Here is a 15975-nt window from a genome sequence, read left to right as displayed (position 1 = left end):
GAGTCAAGCCATTCAGCACCAAGTATGGCCATAACTCAGGTGATGTGCTACCTCACCAGTACTTGCATCCAGATACTAGGTACTTCAAATACTCTAAAGGTTAGTTTGCAGCTAAAATTGCATTTTAAGGATCTAGATGCTGGGCTTACAAAGTTACAGGTTCAACTGGATAGGATATAAATCCATAAATCTTCTAGATTTTATTTTCTAATATACATACTTGTCTTCCAAAATATAAAGTAATCCGAATCCTGGAACAGAAGGAAATACAAGGTACTCAGTCAATATTTTCTTTTTCCTTTGTAACGTCTGAAGTTTTCTTGAATTCATCTCTTGCAGCTGTAACTGTGACAGACCACAAAGAATGCACAAATGGGCAAAGTTGCAGAAACTAAAACCTGTATACTCACCGAGGGGTTTACTGTCCATGGACATCATGTTCAGGAAATAATATTCTCAAAGTTTTCTTAGCCCTTTGAGAGTCTGTAAAAAATTTATTATGAGATGTCTGAATTAATTTGTCTTATGAGGCTACATATTTAAAACCAAATAAATTTTGATCTTACTGAGTGTGGAACTATTCAACAACGCACAGGATTATTTTTTTAGCTAGGAAACATATTGACAAAAAAAGTAATAAAAATCAATGTTTTTCCATGCCAGTAAGAATGTTAGATTCCACAGGGACAGAGGGAATGAATGTGAAGGTATTTACTGTCTTATAAGGAGGGCATCAAAGCTGAAAAAAAAGAACTCCAAAGATAGAAATTACACATGGATCAAAGAATCATATCAGATGGCTGAGGTTGGAAGGGACCTCTGGAGGTCAATTGGTCCAACCCCCTTGTTCAGGTAGAGACACTTAGAGCCAGTTGCTCAGGACCATGTCCAGATGGCTTGTTAATATCTCCAAGAAGGGAAACTCCACAACCTCTTTGGGCAACCTGTGACAGTGTTCATTCATCCTCACAGTAAAACAATCTTTCCTGATGTTCAGAGGGAACCTCCTGTGTTTAAGGTTGTGCTCATTGCCTCTTACCCTGTCACTGGACACTGCTGAAAAGAGCCTAGATCTATCTTCTTTACATCCTACCTTCAGATCATAGAATCATGGAAGGGTTAAAGTTGGAAGGGACCTTAACGATCATCTACTTCCAAACCCCCTGCATTGGGCAGGGACACCTTCCACTAGACCAGGTTGCTCAAAGCCCCATCCAACCTGATGTTGAACATTTCCAGGGATGGGGCATCCACAGCTTCCTTGGGCAACCCTACTTTGCTTCTCCAGATTAAATAATCCAAGCTTTCTCAGCCTTCCCTCAGAGGAGAGGTGCTCCAGTCCCTTCAGCACCTTTGTGGCCCTTTGCTGGACTCTCTCCTGTATGTCCATGTCTCTCTTGTACTGAGGAACCTGGAACTGGACACAGCAGTCCACACAACATATAGTTGTAATTTGTCTGTTCTGTCTCTGTCCTCTGATTAATACTATACTTTTAGTATGTCTAGGAACAGTGAAAAAAAGTGAATCATTTGATAGTTGATATCCAAATACATCTGCATCCAGTGTAGTCCTCCAAGCTACAGGATAACAAGAGGGAAGCATTCCATCTAAGCCAGCCTCTGGCAGTCTATGCCATGTCTCTGCCAAGAGACATACAATGTTCATTTTCAAACAGTTTTTTTTTGTTTGTTTGTTTCAGAAAGTTTAGTCATTGGTGGTTTTAGTACTGTTTTGCCTTGGTCTGCATTTTGTTTTTTATATGACTAATTAATGTGATATTATAAAAGACTAAAATATAGAAAGCATTTTCCTATGGTATTCTGATACCCATTGTCACGGAAAGGGAAAACCTGTCATTTACAGTAAAGTTTCATTCAGTAAAATTTCATAAAAAGATAGGTTCCCTTTTGGAATTTTTGGTAATTATCTGAATGAATGGTTGAATGGATGAAACATCACCCATGTTTTCTTTTGTGAACATGCTTTTTGGACTATGAAAGTCTCAGAGACATAATACTAGCACCTAAAATGTATCATTACATTCTTACACATTATCATTTAAGAAACGAGAAAGTTTTATTCAACACTGCTATATAACTAGCTTAACAAATACACAGAGATTGTTTCAAATGTATCTGAGTAGAAGATCTAATTCAAAGCTCACCAAAATCATTCAGTCAGGGACTGCCAGTCTTTTTAAGGTATTTGTACCAAAAGCAGAATGTACATGCACAAAACTGTTTATCAGTCTCCATGAGATTTTCTCAAGCAGAGTCAAATGGTTTTGCAAAAAATCAGGTGTTGTAAAGTTTATGGTCACATTTCAGAAATCTGGTGTCTAATAGCCATAAAATTGTGAAGTCTAATAGCTGACCAAAATACATTTTATTTTTAAAGATATTTTTTTTTGGCTAACAGAAATCTGTTAGGATACAATATTATCTTAACTATACAGGCATAGCGACTGATTTTCTTGATATATTATTAGCTTGAAGCATCACTGATTGGATTGAAAATGATTCAGCCAAAATTTGTTTAGAAAAACATAAAAGTAGGGCTTATATGGCCCTTTATAATAGCAAGAGAAACACAGGCATTTATTACTTTGAGAGATAATGCTGAACATTACTGATTGCTACTGTCAGAGGACAATCGACTTAATGGAAAATTCTAGTTGAAATAACAGATTACTATATGACTTAAATATTTACAAAGATTGATTACATTCTTACAGTTGAATCATATTGCAGATATCACTGCTTAATCATGAAAAAGCACTTGTAAAAACAGCCGTTCAGGTCTGTCAGGTAAATAGATTGTACATCAATTCCAAAAGTGACTATCTTCAAGCCTCTTGAAAACAATATTTTAAGGGAGGATTTCTTCTTCCTAATTAGTGTATAGAAAAACAACATTGTGCACAGCATCTATCAACTCATTCAGTGCCTGATTAATTATCAATGCATAAACATTACAATAACAAAATATCATACTTACTTTTTCCAACGGGAGTACTTGCAGTGTTTATTCCATTAAATTAAGATAATATATGAAAGTGGAGAGCTGCATTTTCAGCAAAGTACTCAGGAAGAGTATGGATAAGAAATTTGTGACATTATTTGCAAAGTGCTAACCTATATATCATTTTTATATCTCATATATAGTAGAATCTGGTTTGGGTTATATTTTCATCTGTATGTACCACATCCTTCTGACTTGTCCAAATAATCTGAATTCAAAGGTAGCATGGTATGCTACACCAGAATTCCTGAAATTCTTAAAAAAAAAAAAAAAAAAGGGAAGATTTCATGTTTTGCTCCTCTCTACTGTTATGTATTAGTGCAACATATGTATGCCGTGTTTATAATTAGCAATATCTGTGTTTGTTATCTTTATTTGATTAATGTTTCTTAAATGATTAGGCTTCTCTCACATGCATACTCAGACTCGTTGGATATGATAAGTAACATTTTTTTGCCTTCATTTGGGATATTGGGTTAAGGACAATATCCTGTACCAGTCCAAAACATGGGTGATTTTTCAACTTAAGAAATTTCCTTATTTTTCAGCTGTTTGTCAACACAGTTGTCAAAATAATTATTTCTGATATTTTTGATATGCGTTAATTAATAATGACAATAAGAATAATGCTACCATGTTATCAGATTTATTTTGACAGTATCACGGATTGTCCTTGTGTTGCATGAACTGGCAAACTTCATTCTTTAATTTCAACCATAGAGGTCATAATATGGAATATATCTAAACCCCAGCTTTTTAGAGACTGTGAAATTTTGCAGAAATGGCCTAAATGTCAAGACCCACCATCCAGGCTTCATAGTGAAACCCAAGTTATTAATACAGGTAATGTAAGAATCAACTGAAGTAGCATACCTAGCCATTGTCCAAATGATGTCCTTTCCACATGTATTTCAAGAGCTGACAGAGCTCCTTTGGAACTTGGGCTTCACTCGGTTCTCAATATCAGCCTTTATATTTGAATCTCATTCTAAATTTTTATTACTATCTTTAGTCTTAAATTCAAGTTCTTCTGGTCAGCTTGTACCTTAGTGATGGTCAAGGGGCACACACACTGTCATTTTTATCATTGGCACTAATAAAATCTATTAACTTGTTGTTTACAAAATAAAGGAAGTTTAAGTAGAATTTATGTGGAAGTTTGTAGAGAAGAATGAGTTTGTGAAAGAGGACAAATAAATCTGTAAAAATTCCACAGTGCAAAATCTCGAGTATGATGATAATTTTAAAATAATTTAAAAAAATAAAACTTGAATAGAGTATAAAACAACACAGTTCCTTGTTCTAAAAGCAGGGTACAAAGGAGGTCCTTCCACTGTATAAAGTACGGTAAGAAAGAACTGGAAAATGAGCAGACAAGAAAAAAATATTTCCCTTAGAAAACTAAAGTAGTATTTCTGATAATATAGCTGATAATTATAACATAGATTCTGAATAAAATGTGTTCCCCAAAATTAAACACTAAAAATGAAAGAGTCAAATTTATTTAGGACCTTAATAAAAATATTTCTTCACTCCTGTGTTCAGCAAAAATAATCCCACTAAAATTGTCTATGTATGTTTATATAGAGTAATCCACAGTTATTTAAAATATGTAGAAAACTACTTAATGAATATAGGGATACAGAGACGATCTGGATGACTTTGACCCTCAAATTCCAACAGAGATGAGATTTGTGCAGAATGTATTTTATATTTTAAAGTTTATGAAAGGTGAGAAAAGCTTGGTTTTTTTCTTTCTGAGGTCACTTATGGTGTTAAGGAAAAAAAGTATTTTGTTGTGGTTTTTTTTATTATTTATTTTACCCCATAATTTTGAAAATATTTTTGTGTTTTATTATTAGGAAAACAAGATAAATGCAATTAAATCTTGTTCAGTCTCATATTTAAATGATTAAGCTACTGTTCTTTCAAAAAGCCTGTATAATTTTAAAACTTACGTTTATAAATGGTGTTCATTGTTATTTTTCTGAGAGACATTAGAAGAAAATGGATTTCTACAGCTGTTCTCTGTGTTTGCTTCAGGTTTTCATTTGGAACTGATACATTTGTCGTGTATCACCTATAAACATCATTCTAGAAGATTAGATTAAGACTAAATATGAAATCTCTAAAATCTAGTAAGTCTATATATGAAATCTCTAAAATATTTTGTTTGGTGATCTTGCAATGAATTTCAAAATTATATTTCAAAATACTTATTTCAAAGATAATGCTTAGATAAACATAGGATAAAAAAGATATTAATACATCTATATGAAAAAAATAGAACATCATCTACATGGATTAGATTCAAAATCTATCTAAATTCCAAGAATAAAATGTGGGGTTAAATACAGAATTATTTAATTATTTTACAATATTTATTTATTTATCTATGTATTCTGCTTGTTTCTAAATAAACTTGAACACCAACTTTCTGTTTTGTTTTAGAACAATGATTGTCACAAACAGGGATAGCTTGTTTTACATAATTTCCAGAAGAGAAACCCCAGCCTGTCTTCATATGAAAGGTGCTCCAGTCCTCTGATCGTCTTCATGGCCCTCCACTGGACTTGCTCCAACAGGTCCACGTCCTTCTTAGGTTGGGGACTCCAGAGCTGGATGCAGTACTCCATGTAGGGTTCCACAACAGTGGAGTAGAGGGGGAGAATCACCTCCCTTGACCTGCTGGCTACACTTCTTCTGATGCAGCCCAGGATACAGTTGGCTTTCTGGGCTGTAAGCACACATTGCCGGCTCATACAGAGTTTCTCATCCACCAACACCCCCAAGTCTTTCTCCTCAGGGATGTTCTCAATCCATTCTCCACTCAGCCTGTATTTGTGCTTGGGATTGCCCCAACCCACATGCAGGACCTTGCACTTGGCCTTGTTGACTTTCATCAGTTTGCATGGGCTCACCTCTTCATCCTGTCCTGTCCCTCTGGTTGGCATCCCTTCCCTCCAGCATGTTGACTGTTTCACACACCTTGGTGTTGTCAGCAAAATTCCTAAGGGAATTTTGGGTCAAACCCAACATCCATGTCACCAACAAAGATGTTAAACCACACCGGTCCCAAGCACTTGGCCTTGTTGACTTTCATCAGTTTGCATGGGCTCACCTCTTCATCCTGTCCTGTCCCTCTGGTTGGCATCCCTTCCCTCCAGCATGTTGACTGTTTCACACACCTTGGTGTTGTCAGCAAAATTCCTAAGTGAATTTTGGGTCAAACCCAACATCCATGTCACCAACAAAGATGTTAAACCACACTGGTCCCAATATCGACCCATGAGGAACACCACTCATCACTGGTTGTCATTTAGACATCAAGCAGTTGACCGCAACTTTTTGAGTGCATTCATCTAACCAATTCCTAATCCACCGAGTGGTCCACCCATCAAGTCCACATATCTCTAATTTAGAGACAAGGATGTCATGTGAGACAGTGTCAAATGATTTCCAGAAGTCCAGGTAGATGACTTTTCTTGCTCTCCCTTTATCCACCAATGCTGTAATGACGTTGTCAAAGGACACCAGATTTGTCAGGCACGATTTGCCCTTAGTGAAGCCATGTTGGCTGTCACCAATCACCTCCTTATTTTCCATGTGTCTTAACATGGTTTCCAGGAGGATCTGCTCCATGATCTTGCCTGGCACAGAGGTGAGGCTGACTGGCCTGTAGTTCCCCGGGTATTCCTTTTTTCCCTTTTTAAAAATGGGCATTGTGTTTCCCCTTTTCCAGTCAGTAGAAACTTCACTGGACTGCCATGACTTAAATATAATGGATAGTGGCTTAGAAACTTCATCTGCATGTTCCCTCAGGACTCGCGGATGAATTACATCAAGTCCCATGGATTTGTGCATCTTCTGGAGCCTCGGATGGTCTCAAACCTAATCTTCTCCTACAATGGACGGTTCCTCATTCTCCCAGTCCTTTCCATTGCCTTCTGCGGCTTGGATGGTGTGGCTAGAGCAAATGCCTGTGAAGACCGAAGCAAAAAAGTCATTAAGTGCCTCAGCCTTCTCCATGTCCTGGGTGACCAGGTCATCCGTTTCCTTCCTGAGTGGGCCCACATTTTCTCTAGTCTTCCTTTTGTCACTGATACACCTATAGAAGGTTTTTCTTGTTGCCCTTGACATGCCTGGACAGATTGAATTGTATCTGGGCTTTAGCTTTCCTAACCTGACCCCTGGCTGCTTGGACAATTTCTCTGTATTCCTCATGGTCTACCTCTCCTTGTTTCTACCCTCTGTAGGCTTCCTTTTCTGTTTGAGATTGTCCAGGAACTCCTTGTTCATCCATGAAGGCATCCTGGCATTTTTGCGCAAATTCCTCTTTTTTTTGGGATGCATCACTCCTGAGCTTGGAGGAGATGATCCTTGAACATTAACCAGCTTTCTGGAGCCCATGTTCCCTCCAGAACTTTATCCCGTGGAACCCTATCTACCAAAGAGATCTCTGAAAAGAACAAAGTCTGCTCTCCTGAAGTCTAGTGTAGTGAGTTTATTCTGCACCCTCCTCTCTGTTGTAAGGATCTTGAACGCCACCATTTCATGGTTACTGCAGCCTTGGCTTCCCTTGGGCTTCACATTCCCAACCAGCCCCTCCCTGTTGGTAAGAACACAGTTCAGCATAGCACCTTTCCTTGTTGGCTCCTCTATCACTTGCAGAAGGAAGTTATGATCACCGCATTCCAGGAACCTCCTGGATTGTTTATGTCCTGCTGTGTTGTCTCTCCAATGGATATTGGGGTGGTTGAAGTCCTCCATGAGGATCAGGGCTTGTGAACGTGAGGCTGCTCCTATCTGCCTAAAGAGGGCTTCATCCACTCAATCTTACTAGTTAGGTGGCTTGTAGCAGGCCCCCACTGTAACATCACCTATCCCTGATCTCCCTTTAATCCTGACCCATAAGCTCTTGGTCGGCTCCTCATCCATCTCCAAGCAGAGCTCCTTGCCCTCCAGCTGGTCATTGACATAGAGGGTGACACCCTTTCGTCGTCTCCTCTGCCTGTCTTTCCTAAAGAGACTGTAGCCTTCCATTCCAACACTCCAGCCTCAGAAACCATCCCACCACATCTCCATGATGCCAATGAGATCATAGCCCTGCAGGTGTACGCATGTCTCTAACTCCTCTTGTGTGTTGCCCATGCTATGTGCATTTTCACTGAAGCGTTTAAGTGTGGTCCTTGATGAATCTGACTTACTGGCTGGAGTGTCTGGTATTTCTTTGTGCTGCACTCCAGGTGCTCTTCTGCTGACCTGTGATCCTTCTCCAGTCTCTGGGTATCTATTGGTGGTACTGGCATCAAACTGGTAGGAGTGGGGTGGATTGAGGTTCCTGTCCCCCAGCAACTCTAGTTTAATGCCCTCTTCATGAGCTTGGCAATCCTCTGAAGATGTTCTGTTCCCTACCTCTGTCTGACAAGTGCACCGCATCTACCCCCAGTAGACCAGGTTTCTCAAAGCAAGTCCCATGGTCTAGGTAGCCAAAACCCTGGCTATCGCATGAGTCCCGTAGCCATTTGTTGATTTACCAGATTCAACTGGCCCTATCAACCCCCTTCCCTTTGACCAGGAGGACTGATGAAAAAACTGCCTGCAAACCAGAGTCCCGGACTGCTCCTAGGGCTCTGTAATCCTCCTTGATACTCCTCAGACTGCTCCTGGCGGTATCACTAGTGCCCACGTGAAACAACAGCAGCAAATAATAGTCAGAGGACTGTAGAAGGCTTGGTAGTCTCTTCCTGACATCCCTGATATGAGCCTCCAGTAAGCAACCCACCTTTTTAGAGGTGTCCCTTTTCATTAGGCCAAAACTTGAAAACATCTCTTACATCCCAAATAAGCACCTTATCCACTGGGTTTTCATGGTCTTAATCTTGCCACTCTCCTGCAGTTTCATTTATTGTATGCAAATAAGATAGGACCTATTACATCTCTTAATAATGCTTCAATGGATTGTATAACCTCTAACAACCACCCAAATTTTGAAGGACCCCTTTTTTGGTGATACTATTGGAGTTTCTAGGAAGGGTGCATGCCCATGTCTATCCCATCCTGAGTAACTAGGTAAGCATCTCCACTTGGAGGTGCATCCACAGAAAGAACCCTAAACCTTGATTGATTGGTCCAACCAACTAATAGATAACAGCATCACCATGCCCAATTTCACATACAGGTTTGTGTGCAGATGCTTACAATTACTTTGTTCTTTCTTACTTCTGCAGGCAAGAAAAACATAGGAATCGCTTGAGAGCCATGGCAGACCTTCAGAAAGGCATGGTACTGGACAACTCTGAAGTCTGAGTCATATAAAGAAACGGATTTTTAATCCCATCAGGAATCACAATGGAAAAAATAGTGTATCAGGATGTTATTTAGAAGTTGATCAGAAGCTTTTATACCTACAGTTTTCTTGCTTTGTGGAAAAAAATGAAAAATTTTGAAAATGTGTCTTAGACTATTATACATAACAAATTGACTGCATTTGTATTAAAATCAACTTTTTTTTTTTTTTAAATGGGCAAATACACATGATGTTGCTAGACGTCTGAGTTCTGCATGAATGTTTCTACTCATAAATGAGATGGGATCAAGCATAAACATAATTCCTGTGAAGATAAATGATTTACTATTGGTGAAAACAGATTTCTAACTTGCTTCTGAACATTTTTGTTAATTGGCTTATATTTTCTGTAATTAAAAAGTAGTTTATAACATAGTTGTTTAAAGATTTCTCTTCTCTGTTTAAAGATTTCTGATGAAGCCCAAGGGTTGAAAGTAATATTTAGTTAAGTTTCATCATTCTGTTTTTTCTTCATTCCTTATTTCTTTTTTGCAGAGTAACTCTTTAATTTAATTTGCTTATGAAGAGCGTAAGTAGCTATATTTTGGAAACTGTACCACATCAGATCAGATTTATGTAAGACGCATAGCTCCAAAGGGATAATTAGAAAGGAAAAATAACCAGAATGCATGCATAATTCAGCTGCAAAATGAGAATGTTTTCGTTAACTCTGTAATACAGCCAGTCACCTGAAATATTACTTATGTATACCGGTGGTCATATGATTGCTATGCAATGACATAAGTAATTGATAAAGTTACTACTGTGCTGTGCCTGGGTAATAGTTGCTGTGTTTCCTATTTAGAGGCCTTGACAGTACATTATTAGAAACTGTTGTTTAAATTGAAATTCTATTAAGGAACATAACAAGTCTAAAAACTTGCCAGTTAGGTATTTCTTTATTAGTATAGAAAAACATTCCAACTTGAGTTGCATTAACTCATCAGTGTGCTCATTAAATAACTCCATCATTAATATAGAGCAAAAAATTGCTGATTTACCTCATATGCAAAAATAAGTATTGTAAAGTTCTGGAATCCACTCTTCAGAGTCAAGTACTAAATCTATAATTTTTTTTTTTTATATATACAGACTTGCTTTTGTTCATTAGTTTACTCTACCCATAGGTCACATCTCTAGGACAGAGACACATACCTTGAATGCCCTACCTGATTTCCATAGAATTTTATCTTTTCCCAGACCTCTTGCACTACCTGCTGGCTACTTCTGCTTGAAGTTTGTTTATAAATGACACATGCATACATATACACGCACACACGCACAGAGAACTGAGGTAACCCAAAGAAAAATAGACACACACACCAGTGTCTCTTGGTGCCAGCACCCAGCCCTCCCACATGGGCATGGGGGATGGGGAGCCCTTGCACAGGTAAACCATCAGATATGGAGTTTAATTAGAAGATACAGGAAAGGCTGACGCAGACACGGCCAGGCACGAGGACTGAGCTGCCTCTGTGCACACCCCACCAGCCCCTTTTATCTTCTTTCCCCTTTGTTTTCTGACTTTTGTCCTTTGTTTTACTGCCTTTGGTCCCTCAACTAAATTCTCATTATGAACCTTGCACAATGTCCCTAGAAACATCCTATTATAAGTTTTACACAGTCCCAAAATACTTTTTCCCACCCTCCCCTAACATACCCTGTACTCTGTTAGTCAATAATCTGAAGCCTGCAAGATGTTTTGGGGAGTTCCCCTTCGACAGCCACAGGAGTAGCCAAGTCAAGGTACTGTGTTTTCACAGTTCAGGTTATTGGGATTCCTCTTCCTGCCTTGGCTTCTCCAGACCTTTGTGTTTATGCGGAATAGCCTTTCAATGCATAACCTAAGAGCAGCCACTGAATGCAGCTTTTGAATCACAGTTCTAGACTTGAGCACCTCAAAATTACTTAAGTCTGTTTTCTTGGTTTGGCTCCTGTGTGGGCTGTTGGGGGTCACCATGGGGGACCCTGCCTGGCTCCCCACGGCTGGGGCTGGGCAACAAACCAAACCCACTGCTGTCAGTGGCTGGCAGGGGCACTCCCAGCACCGGAGGTATGGAGAAGATGGAGTGCTTTCCTGGGTCTGCATGGGGTGGACAGATCCTGGTGGTGGTGTATCAACGCCTGTTTCAGTCCTGAAAGTGTTGGCATCTGCCTACCGACTCCTAGCAAAGACCACACATTGCTCAGCATGCCAGAATAGGATCTTATCTGCCTAATCTAAGCACTCCATGTCAGCTACATTGTTGGTGTCAAAGAAAGCAGTCCTCCTACAGAAGTACCCAGGTTCCCTGTTGGCAGGAATGAGGCAGGGACACACCTTTCATGGCATCGAGGGAAGGCTCTTCTACCTAAGTGAGATCACAGTCACTGAACACAGTTTAGTATTCTAATGCACAGCAGGAAGGTAATGAGACGCTGTAGACTTCTCACTCATTTAAATAATATTTATGAATTTGCTACCAGCAAATGAAAGACTATGTTTTTCTTACATTTTGTAGACCTTGATCATTTGTCTTTCATTTGTGTATGTTTTTTTGTTAAATGTCTCATTTATTTTGTATAAAATACCTTTCTGTTGTACATAAGTTACTATGCCTTCAAAGCTTGGGAGAATACACTTGCTTTGAATATATATATTTGCTAAAACACCATAACTATTGCAAGCACTGTAGTGGGTTTAGTAACCAGTAAATCAGGAGAAATGAAATTGAAAAATAAATGCAATCCAGGATTTATTTTTTTTTAATGTTTTTATAGGAAACTAAAGAACCAGTAATAAATTTTCGCAGAATGCCATGGAAACTATGTTAGACAGTAATTGCAGGTCTTAAAATGTACAATATGGGTCATGATGAAAAAGAGATTAAATCTGTACAAACATATCTGCCAACATAATGAAAGAAAATATTGTTGCTATTTACATCATGTAATTTCTTACTGGGCAATAAATTCCATGCAATAACATTTTAAAATATCTGGTGGGGTTTTGATCAGTCATGGAATTTTATAGGATATTGTGTAATTGGAGTGAGAACATGGGTCTAGATCCACAATGGGACATCACTGTCTTATTGTGTGATCGCATTCAGGGAAGTCAGCTTAATACAGATAATGTCAGACAGCAGAACAGGAGTAATAAGCTGGTTTGTCTTCTAGGAAATATAAAGAAAACACAACAATCTTTTCTGTAATATCATAAGAAAATATTCCAAGTGTAACATACAGCAAATAAAATAACCAAAAGGAATTAGAGAAAAGCATCCCATTCCATTTTCCTTATTCAAATGTGTGAATTACCCCTATGAGATGAAAAATATGCTAATTCCTTGAAATAAGTGGAAGGAGAGAAAACCAGCACAAAGGAAATGTGAAGACACAAATTCTCTGTTGATAACAGAGGCGTAAATGTGCAAACTTTCACTGAAATCAAATGTGTTATAGAGGATTTATGTAAGCAGGCTAAAGAGAGAATGCACATGAAAACTGCAAAAACAATAAGCTTTACTTTCAGACTTTAAGGGGGTTTGACTTCATGGGAAATTGAACAGTTGAAGCATTAAGATCAAACTGAAAGTTGGAAAATAGTGATTTTCATTTAAAAAAATACTAAAAAAACCACCCAGAAGCACTAAAAAATATTTTTCTCTTTGTCTTTTCTCCCACTACCCTTCTTTTCACATCTTCTAAATGCAATGTAGACCTATTTTAATGAAATGCCAAGGCTTCCTGATTTGATGTACTAGTTAGCTCACAGCCAACTTGGTCAAGCTGCATTAAAGAACACAGACAAGAGAGTCACATTAGATTTCAACCATAGAATGAAGACAAATGGCTTGGTGCATTTGAGAAGGAATCTCCTGTGGGATGTGAATGTGAAAAGCACTGGCGATAAGCATAGCTATGGCATGTGGTCAATATAAAAAATGATGGAAAATAAATCTTCATCCTAGCTTTCTTAAGGACGCATAATATGGGCTGTGTGATATCAGACCAACTGGAAATAGCAAATTCTAAGGAAAGCTATCCTTTCCAGATGAGAGAAAAAATCATAATGCTATACTTGCCTATAAATGAATATTAAATCAAGCATAATTATATAATGGATGTAACTGGGAAAAAAATCACTATTGTTTTTGGTTTTATCCATGGGCTTGCATAAAACACTAATAATATGATAGACTGCAACAGCTACCATGTGCAGAAATACAGATTTTTTGTTACAGAGACTGTGTCTATTTAATACTGTCTTTATACCTGTTTCTGTTGTAAATTGTGGGGTGAAAGTAGGAAAATAAAGACTGAATTTGCATTTGTATTAGAATGCTCCCACAGTTTTAGTTTTGTTGTTTTGGTTTGTTGTGTTTTGTTGGTTTGCTGTTTTTTTGGGGTTTTTGTTTTTTCTTCTTGTTTTTTTTTTGGTTTTTTTTTTTTTTTTTAAGAATACCCCTTGGGATTTAAGATCCTGTAAGGAAATGCTATGCAACACAAATTACTGTTGTGTGCATAAAGCTACACTAAGCAACTCAACTTGCAAGATGTCAAAGCTATTGGAAAGATTTTTTTAGAAGTAAATACTTCTAATTTCTACCCATGAATCATGGACAGCCTCCTTTATAAATAAAAGTTTTTTTTCTTTTACATTAGTTTATCTCATGACAGAGTACATGCAGCACTGCTCAGCAAATTCTTGTGCTTTTATTACAGTGAAATTACTATATAAACAGATGATTTAAAATAAATTACTCGCTTAAAAAGGGCTGTACAAATAGGAGAATAACTTCTTTTTTCCTATATAGGAGCACATCTTGCATGCAGCTTTATGAAAGTAATGTAATGAATTTCAGAATGGTATTCCTTGAACTACAATTTTAATTAAGTGCATACAAACATATATACACAGTATGTTTTGCACAGTATCATAGACAATATCACTTCATAGGACAGGGAAATTCATGTATGTTGTGGGGTTCTTTCTCCCATTCAGTCTGGTTGGTTTGAATTTTTTTCTTTTTTTTATTTATTTACTTTTTTAAAAAACTCCCCCCCCCCGATTGAACTATGTCACCTGGAAATATCTGTCAGATAATCCTACAGCTATTTCTTTTCCTGACACATCCAAGGTTATACAAATGGAAAGTGCTGGCACAGCCACCAAAATAGTTACTGTAGGTCATGGTTCACAAACTATGTCGTGGCTAGAAAAAGATTTGGATTTGATTTGGATTCTAAAAGAAATGTTTTTAAAGCTGTTTAGAAGAGATGAACCTCACAAAGATATACAGTATATGAATGACCAATTTAATTATAAATACATATGATATCTTTTTATATCTATGAAACGGTTCCTATTTTTTCTCACTCCTAACTTAACTATTACTTTCTATTTCTCCTTTATTGCTTACGTATATATTTTTTGACCAATATATTTCTTTTCTGTTTTCTTTTCTAAAACACTCAGCAGAAAAAAAGTAAAACAGAATGCACCTCAGTCAGGGGGAAAGTGTACAGGAATGTTCTTAAAAACATTTTTTTCAAAAACATCTTTTCTCTTATATAAACTATTTGGCAAAATACATTAATAGTAGAAAATGTATGACTCCAGTGAGTTTTATCAGCCAAAGATGATGCAATATCATTCATCTGGGCAAAACTATGAAGTTTAACCTTCATTCCAATCAGCTGTGCTTTTATTGCTTTATTTCCACGCATGTGTTCCTCTGCAATATTTGCCCTCTTTTGATCATTTGTCATGAGGTTTCTGTGTGTGACTGTAAGTTTTCCTGGATAAAGACCAGTGTCTCAAAATCTTAACTCTGATCTGTGTTTAGTTAAGCCAGTCCAAGCTAGAATCACACTCCACCAGAGCTAGATTTTGACCACTTGACATGTCCTGTTGTAAATTGCGTTTCCACATCTCAGCATTTGCAATGCAGAGACTGACATCTGAAATTTCATTTTTCCATACTCTTGACTCCATATTCTGACTTTCATTTTCAGCCACTATTGATTTACAGTCTGCTTCTCTGAAATTTGGCAGTAAACTGGTGTACCAAGCTCAAGAACTGACCGAATATTTCCAGTTTGCTGATATTCAAATTACTGTGTGGCAGCATCTCTGGCAGATTAATAACTGCAGTTAAGCATGACAGTATTACTTCTGTAATCTGCAACTGACATACTGTATCAAAGGACTGATATTTTCTTTAATCACTGGAAGTGTCCAGAAAATAAGACTGTTAGCTCACTTTTCAAACATGCATTCTTCCATATATCATCCAGTCCAATTTAGAGTTGGTTCAAAACTGCTGTCAGAGCAATGTTTTTAGTAAATCCTGTTTTAATTATATTTGTATCTTATGAAAATATAATGCGAGGTCTAAAAAAAGGTGTATAGGTTTTAAAGGCAGATTTAGATCTCTCTAACCTCTCCTTAATTAAGAATTATGAACTTCTATCCCCTTGTCTTCTCAGCTTTTGCTACTAAAGTTTTCCTAGTCTTGGATCTGAAGAGCTGTTTAATAATTTATTTCTCAGTTCCATGATTCTGTAGTATTTCGACTCAATTTAAGATCTACACATCTAAAGTACTGTCTTGCAAATT

This window comes from Charadrius vociferus, unplaced genomic scaffold (genome assembly GCF_000708025.1).
Source record: "Charadrius vociferus isolate BGI_N301 unplaced genomic scaffold, ASM70802v2 scaffold26, whole genome shotgun sequence".
Classification (NCBI taxonomy): Eukaryota; Metazoa; Chordata; class Aves; order Charadriiformes; family Charadriidae; genus Charadrius; species Charadrius vociferus.
This window is presented reverse-complemented; position numbering follows the sequence as displayed.